The sequence below is a fragment of the Calonectris borealis genome, unplaced genomic scaffold (assembly GCF_964195595.1).
Source record: "Calonectris borealis unplaced genomic scaffold, bCalBor7.hap1.2 HAP1_SCAFFOLD_35, whole genome shotgun sequence".
Taxonomy (NCBI): Eukaryota; Metazoa; Chordata; class Aves; order Procellariiformes; family Procellariidae; genus Calonectris; species Calonectris borealis.
In genome coordinates this window covers 1,970,447-1,979,036 of record NW_027441451.1, presented here as the reverse complement: position 1 = coordinate 1,979,036, position 8,590 = coordinate 1,970,447, and positions in this window count along the sequence as shown.

The following is an 8,590-nucleotide window of genomic DNA, read 5'->3' as shown; positions in this document are numbered from 1 at the left end:
CTAGATAAAGGGAGAAACTTTTCAATCATGAGGATAGTCAAACTCTGGAAGCTGTTTCCCAGGGAGCGTGCACCAGCTCTATCCTGGAATGTGATCAAGATGTGTTTGGATAAAGGCCTGAGTAATCTGGTCTGACCCTGCTTGGAGCAGGAGGTTGGTGGAGACACCTCCTGAGGTCCCTTCCAGCCTGAAGGATGCTGTCCTTCCTTCCCCTTCATGGTTTCAAATTAGAGGAAGCTCTCAGGTGCTCCCTGACCCCAGAAATAATTCACGTCAGGTGCAGGGCTGTTTTACAAGTACCCCCAAACAGCCCTGACATCTTTGGCATCCCTTTTCATTTGCCCCAACCCACGTTCTTCCTTTTTACTCTCCTAATACCCTTCCAAAAAGAACAGCCTACCTTGGTAATCCTTTCAGAGCAGGTTTCGCAATAGGTGTCAGCAGCCATGTACAGAGTCTGCCCATCAGCCAGGCATCAAAGCCACCATCACAGAAATGGAGACGAGGCACTTGACCAGCTCCTTCAAACCAGGAATCGGTATGCCATGCCACCTGAGATTCCCTGGAACCCTAAGCTTTAAGTGCAGAGAAGTGTGAGTCCTCGTCAGGTATCCTGGCTTGTCTCCTGACCCATGTGGTGCTTCAGGCTGTGGAGAGAACCAAACCCAACTCTGTGACTAGGTTAGTTCCATTTCACATGCTGACATGCAGGGCAGATGAAGGGAGCTCACAACTCCAGGCTCTCTGCAGCACAGGTAGGACTTTGGGAACTGGAAGTGCAGGTACTGGTGGTGTACCACTAATTCAAAAACACCCTTGAGAGCTGCTCTATTTCTCCTTGGCTCCAAAGCTCACCCTGCTCAGATTTTGAAAGGACTACTTCAAACCTCTGCAACCCAAATCTCTACAGCCTTCTCTCATCGAGGGTCTTGTACCCCAGGAAGAGGAAAACTTCCAATTCAGGCATCAACCCATTGCCCCGCCTGCCTGGAGAGCCGGAACAGTTGTGCCACACAACAGCCAGCCTCAGAGGGAAGCTGGAGGTAGTGTGAACTGAAGGGGTTTTGACTCAGATGGAAGCTCAAATCCCGAGCTGGCAGGACAACGTTGGCTGCAGTTAGACATATGATAATTGTCATGACTGTGAGCTCAGACCTCGTTGGCAGAGTTTCTCACACGCCTCAGTGAGGAGGGCAGGGTGTCGGGGAGGTGGGAGCACGCTTCTCTTTCCCTGATCCCAGGGCAGTGCCCAAACCATCCATCCCTTGGCCTCTGGCATCCCATTACATGCAAAGCTGGTGGGCCTTTTGTCCATAATCATGTTAAAATGCATCAATAATCCTTCAAGTGCTTGTGTGATTTCCCGAAGGGTCTCAGTATTTTAGAAAAATAAATACCAATTTCAAAAGGGTTAATCTGCCTGAATATAAACACCTGCAACATAGCAGTCTGCATCTGTGGGTGCCCTTCTGGGCAGTGCCCATCAGATCGGTGTTTGCACTCTAAGGCATGATACCCCGTGCCCAAGTATATATCGAAGTGGTTCAGATGAAGGGCGGTCTTGCACAAGTCACCCTTTTTCTCCCCAGGTGGCATGGACGCTGCTGGTTTGCCTCTCCAGAGAGTGGCAGAGGCTGGATCCCCTTCTCAGGACAGACTCCTTGCCAGAAAGGCACAGCCGCGGGGGGAACTCAGCAGGTTTTTATGGCATTTCACGCAGCATCCGTTTTGATCTCTTTGGTGCTTTTCTGTGACGGCTCTTTCTGCACAGACGATCAGAAACAGAAAACGGTTTCATAAGAGATGGTCAAAAAGGCCCTGTTGTGGACAAGAAAGCTCACCATGAGCTCTGGAGCGAGCGAGGAAGTTTATAATGAGCACCAGGAAGAACCAAGAAGCTCAAGGCCTCTTCTGAAGAGTGAGAGGCCCTGGGCAGCAGTGATTGGCCATGGGTAGGTCTGGGAGAGAGGGTCGGGGCATGTCCGGGAGAAGCAAGGGGATGTCTGATGGCTTTAGCAAATCCTTACAACCATGCCTGAGCCCAGCAATGGACAGCAGTTGATGTCTGCAGGTGGGGGAGGAAGAATCATAGAATCATAGAGTCATAGAATCATAGAATCACAGAGGTTGGAAAAGACCTCTAAGATCATCGTGTCCAACCGTCAACCCAACACACCATGTCCACTAAACCATGTCCCTAAGTGCCTCATCTACACGTCTTTTAAATACTTCCCCGGATGGTGACTCCACCACTTCCCTGGGCAGCCTGTTCCAAGGCCTGATCACTCTTTCAGTAAAGAAATTTCTCCTCATGTCCAATCTAAACCTTCCTTGGTGCAACTTGAGGCCATTTCCTCTCGTCCTATCGCTAGTTACTTGGGAGAAGAGACCAACCCCCACCTCGCTACAACCTCCTTTCAGGTAGTTGTAGAGCGCGATGAGGTCTCCCCTCAGCCTCCTCTTCTCCAGACTAAACAACCCCAGTTCCCTCAGCCGCTCCCCATCAGACTTGTGCTCCAGGCCCTTCACCAGCTTCATTGCCTTCCTCTGGACACCCTCCAGCACCTCCATGTCCTTCTTGTAGTGAGGGGCCCAAAACTGAACACAGGATTCGAGGTGCGGCCTCACCAGTGCCCGGTACAGAGCTCTAGCGCAGCAGGGCACGTCACTGAGGACAGGACGCAGGGCAGGATGCAGGACACGAGGTGCTGCCCTGGAGGTGTTTCCATGCGACCAAGGTGCCCAAGCCCTCTCTGAATTTTCCAGCCTCGAGACACTGCACTCAGTGGCTGGGCAATGAGACCCTCAGCAGATGTCACCTGATGATGCTGGACAGGGAGTCCTGCGGGGCTGTGAGCATCACTCCAGAAGGGCAGAGCTCTCCTGTAGGACCTTTGTGATGTCCGAGAGTACCTCATCGGCCCATGCGAATCACCATCCTTGTCCTCTCCTCTTCATCATACTCTGCAGAGCTGTGCTGGAAAGGAGAGGTCTACCTGGACTTCAGTAAAGCCTTTGACACTGTCTCCCACGGCATTCTCCTAGAGAAGCTGGCGGCTCACGGCCTAGACAGGTGCACTCTTCGCTGGGTAAAAAACTGGCTGGACGGCCGAGCCCAGAGAGTTGTGGTCAACGGAGTTAAATCCAGTTGGCGGCCGGTCACGAGCGGTGTTCCCCAGGGCTCAGTGCTGGGGCCGGTCCTGTTCAATATCTTTATCAACGACCTGGATGAGGGGATCGAGTGCTCCCTCAGTAAGTTTGCAGACGACACCAAGCTGGGCGGGAGTGTTGATCTGCTGGAGGGTGGGAAGGCTCTGGAGAGGGACCTGGACAGGCTGGATCGATGGGCTGAGGCCAATGTATGAGGTTCAACAAGGCCAAGTGCCGGGTCCTGCACTTGGGCCACAACAACCCCAGGCAACGCTACAGGCTTGGGGAAGAGTGGCTGGAAAGCTGCCCGGAGGAAAAGGACCTGGGGATGCTGATTGACAGCTGGCTGAACATGAGCCGGCAGTGTGCTCAGGTGGCCAAGAAGGCCAACGGCATCCTGGCCTGTATTAGGAATAGTGTGGCCAGCAGGGCAACGAAGCTGGTGAAGGGCCTGGAGCACAAGCCTTATGAGGAGCGGCTGAGGGAACTGGGGTTGTTTAGTCTGGAGAAGAGGAGGCTGAGGGGAGACCTCATCGCTCTACAACTACCTGAAAGGAGGTTGTAGCGAGGTGGGGGTTGGTCTCTTCTCCCAAATAACTAGCGATAGGACGAGAGGAAATGGCCTCAAGTTGCGCCAAGGGAGTTTTAGATTGGACATGAGGAGAAATTTCCAAAAAAAGAGTGATCAGGCCTTGGACCAGGCTGCCCAGGGAAGTGGTGGAGTCCCCATCCTGGAGGTATTTAAAAGACGTGGAGATGAGGCCCTTAGGGACATGGCTTAGTGGGCATGGGGGGGTTGGGTTGGGTTGGACTCCATGATCTTCGAGGTCTTTTCCAACCTTAACGATTCCCTGGTTCCTGCCCTGGACCACACCACCTTGAGGGCAGAGGCTCTGCTGGGTGGGAGACGAGACCCGGGCTCTTGCTCAGAGGAAGGGGTCTGCATTGGAGGGGATGACAGGGAGCTTCCCAAATTCTCCCTCCCATGCCAGTTCTGGTTGGAGCTCCGTATAGCTCTCTGCCCATGTCTCTGCTGCCTGGAGCTATCCCTGCCGGGAACTGTTTCTCTGCCCTCAAATGGTTCCCGGTCAGGGATCACAGCCCCCATCACCGACTCCCCTCTGCTCAGCTCTGACCTGAAGAAACCTCCCACTTCCAGGCACTCTCTAGAGGTTCTCCTCGTTTGCAGGCAGTAAGGAGCAGGTCAGACAAACCCCGATGAGGACAACAAAGGTGATGCTGGTGCTCTCTGGAGCCAGAGGAGTGGATGAAAGCAGTTTACTTGGCTCCTACCAGACCTACTGATCTCTTGGTGGAGCAGCTCAGGACTCTCAGTCTCCCTCTCCAAAGGCAGCAGCACCTTTTCCCTTTTTCCTGAAACAGCAGGAACCTGAAAGCAGAGACTGAGGAAAGCTCTTTACCTTTAAGGTATTCCCTGCCTTGGTCTTCCTCTGGAAGAGTCCCCTCTGAAATGCCCTGGGCAGCTCTGGGTGCACAGCCTGGCTTCACCCCTTCACGCTTGTCTAACAGGAGCCCCTGGCCTGGGAGTCCTCCTGCCAGATCTTGCAGGCTGGAGGCTGTGGTAGCTTTAGGAGACCCCTGCAGGAACCGCAGCTGCATTGCCCTGCACCAAGAGACTTACCGTGTCAGGGGCTGTCAAGCTTTCCTCCCTTCGAGCTCTCCTCTGTCCTCCCACTGCAGACTGCCTGGAACCTCTCTCTGCCCTACTCCTTCTCCCAGAGCCCTGCTGCGCTTTGCAGAGGAGTCGTTCCTGGGCAGAGCTGTCTCTCTGCAGCGCTGCCTGCTCCCCGTGAGCTCCCTCCATCCCAGGAGCCTGTCTCAGCCCAGGAGTAGAGGACCCGCCCAAGACGTCACTTCCTCTGCCCCCCACCCCGCCCTGCGCTCCCTCCAGGTGTCCCTGGGGCTCTCCAGGGACCTGCTTGGAAAGAGACTGAAGTCATCCCCAGTGTTGCCTGTCTCACCTCTGCAGAGACATGTCTTTCCAGCTGCGGCCTTTCTCCTCTCAGAGACACAGCTGGGTCTGAGGGTCACCTTCCTTGTCCCACCATTGGTCAGGACCCCTGGACACCGGCAGGGAGGGATCTCCTTTACCTCCTTTGCTGAGGGAAGGGAATCGGCTGAGTCAATGGAGGCATCTCACCCTGGGTCTGTAGTCCTGGGGCTGGAAGGGACCTCAGCTCCCTCCCACACCTGCCACAAACCCACAGGAGGTGAGATTCCTCCTGCTTCAGGGGTGGTGTCTGTTAGAAATAGGCACCTGCACTCTTTTCCATGGTGCCGTGGTCATCGATGGAGATCATAGAATCATAGAATCATAGAATGGTTTGGGTTGGAAGGGACCTTTAAAGGTCATCTAGTCCAACCCCCCTGCCGTGGGCAGGGACATCTTCAACTAGATCAGGTTGCTCAGAGCCCTGTCCAACCGGACCTTGAATATTTGCAGGGATGGGTCATCTACCACCTCTCTGGGCAATCTGGTCCAGTGATTCACCACGCTCAGTGTAAAAAAGTTCTTCCTTAGATCTAGTCTAAATCTCCCCTCTTTTAGTTTAAAACCATTCCCCCTTGTTCTGTCGCAACAGGCCCTGCTAAAAAGTTTGCTGCCATCTTTTTTATAAGCCCCCTTTAAGTACTGAAAGGCCGCAAGAAGGTTTCCCAAAGCCTTCTCTTCTCCAGGCTGAAGAACCCCAACTCTCTCAGCCTTTCTTCATGGAAGAGAGTTCACACACAAACACCTGGTGACATTTGGGGTGCCAGATGTTGTCCACAATAATGGAGCAGAACTGAGAGACTGGGAAACATCTGGGGGCATCATCCTGCAGCCTGGTGAGGATGCCAGCTGAAATGACGGCAGATGCCCACGTTTAGGACATCACCACCTGCCCCTACTCATGCTGTTCAGGGCCACCTATAGAGGTGTTCAGCTGGCCAAAGGGAGTTATGTGCCAGAGGGAGAGCGAAGTCTGTCTCTTTCTCCCCTCCCGTACCTGTATTTCCTAGCTGTCCATTGGCTGTAACAATAGGTGTCTCACACGTCCCCACGTAGCCAAACCTCCTTCAGGGCAGCTGCTCATTTCATGGCCAAACACAGGCCTGTAGTGCCATGTGAGACGCCAAGGCTCTCCACCAAAACTGCACGTGGCTGGCAGGGACAGCCCAGGCCCTGCAGGAAAGCCATGTCCACTCAGAGTGGGTGCGTGGCAGACACCCCAGGCGGCATCTCAGAGTAATTGGGTGCTTGTGTGAAAGTGGCTGATTCCCATCTCTCTCCAGTAGATGCAAGGCACTGCATGAATAAGCAGCACATTGCGCTGGGGTCTCCACTTGTGGGCCTACGTTCTCAGCTTCTTCTGGTTCTCCCTCCCCATCCTTCACTCACCCTCTTGATGATACGGTCTTCAAAGAGTCCAATGACTTCAGAGTGTGCCTGGATCGCGGGATGTCCACCCCCAAGGACAATTTCAGCAGCACCTTGTCCTTCCAGGAGATCAGTGCCTCTCTCCACCAAAGGCCCTCCAGGGCTGCAGAGACGCCGCAGCCAGCAATGCCCTCTCCTGCCAGGGCTGCCCAGCCCAGCTCTCTTTCTCTCTGACCTTGGGGACAGCAGGGATTGCTCTCTTTCTGGGCACCTCATGTCTTTCTTACAACGCCATCTGCCATCCGCTCCAGCATGTCTCACGTACACGGGCTCTTGGGTGCTTGGTATCCCTGTTCACCATGACAGCTCTGAGCTTGGCCCTAGAGCCACAACTCAGGGGCTGCAGCCCAGATGTGCAACACTGTCCTCTGACTGGGAACGGACAGGAGGAGCTGGACCCCGTGGTCTGTCACAAGCTGTGACCCTGGTGGAATAACTTCCGAGGCACAGTGGGACACCTCACACAACTTGCTGCAATGGATGGATAAAGGTTCTTCACGAGAGACGGGCTCGGAGCATCAGAAGAGGAATACGTTCTGTGGGAAGGAGTTGCTGGGATGTATGGAGCTCCTTGCTGGGAGAGTCACCAGGTTGGGTGAGCCCTTGTGGGTGAGGATCGGAGGAGAGGCCAGCTAGGGCGACATCGTGGTGGGAGATAAAGAACCTGCAATCAAGGGGAGGAGGTGGCCAAGCTCTTACTTAAGCAACGCAAGGAAATCTCCAGATGAGCGACCTGGGGCTCCTTCTGGGGACTTTCATTACCCTGACATTCATTGGAGGGGGAACACAGCACTGTGAAAATAGACCAATAGGTTTCTGGAGGATGTTGGAGCAATTTCTTAGGAAACCCACCAGAGGACCAACATGGATGATGCTCACCTGGGTCAGGTCCTTGCAAACCATGAAGAGCTGGTCAGGGAGGTGAAAACCAGTGTCATCCTTGGCTGTAGTGACCATGAAATAGGGGGGTCCAGCTCTTGAGCAGACTGAGGAAGGAGAGGATCAGGGTGCAGGTGTCAGACCTCAGAGGGGAAGACTTTGGCCTATTCAGGGGGCTTCTAGTGGGCACAGCGAAGGGCAGCACAACTCAGTACAGCTTGTCTTTAACGACAGAATCGCCCACGAAGAGCAGGGGTGAGTACATAGCTCACAAGACCAGCTTGGGTGAAGAGGGAACTCATGAGGAAGCTCCATAGGTAATGGAAGCCTCCAGGAGGTGGATGCAGAGACCCACTTCAGATGGAGGGCTTTAGAAATAGGAACGGCTTTAGGAAACCCGTAGCTTCCCTAGAGATGACCCTTGCAAGGGAGTCCAAGGGGACCACAATGAGCTGCTACTACTTCAGTGACAGTTAAAGGATAAACACAGAAAACGCGGGGCCGCCTCTGACTTCAGGGAGAGTAGATGCAGAGAGCTCTGACATCCTCTGTGTCCTCTTTCTCTCAGTCTTTCCCAGCAAGGTCTTCAAGGCCTTTGGACCTCGCGGCAGAACCCAAGGACAACAACCAGCAGTGGATGGGGGATGGAGTCAGGGGTTACTTGGGCAAACTGAGCCCTTCACAGTCGAGGGCACCAGAGGGGCTGCCTCCGCGGGTGAGGAGAGAGCAGGCCGATGTCACAGTGGCATCACTCATCATCACCTTTGAAAGGTTAAGGAGGTCAGGGGAACTTCCTGAAGACTGACAAAAAGCAAATGTTGCGAGCATCTTTCAAAAAGGCCCAAAAGATGAGCTGGGGAGCTAAAGGCTGCTTAGCCTCCCTTTGGTTGAGGAGTGCGTCCCTTTGAGTGTCCTCTTGGATCACAAGTTAGGACGTTGCATTCTGCATGGTTGAATAAGTTGATGGGTAAAGAAATGATTGGCTGGTTGGGCCTGGAGGGACGTGGTGACCTGGAAACTGAGCACACAGAAAAAGAAAAGAAATATAAAAAAATAAAGCAAAATAATTGTATTATTGCACTTTACAGATTTTAGAACTCCTTATGCCCTTATCCTCCCTCT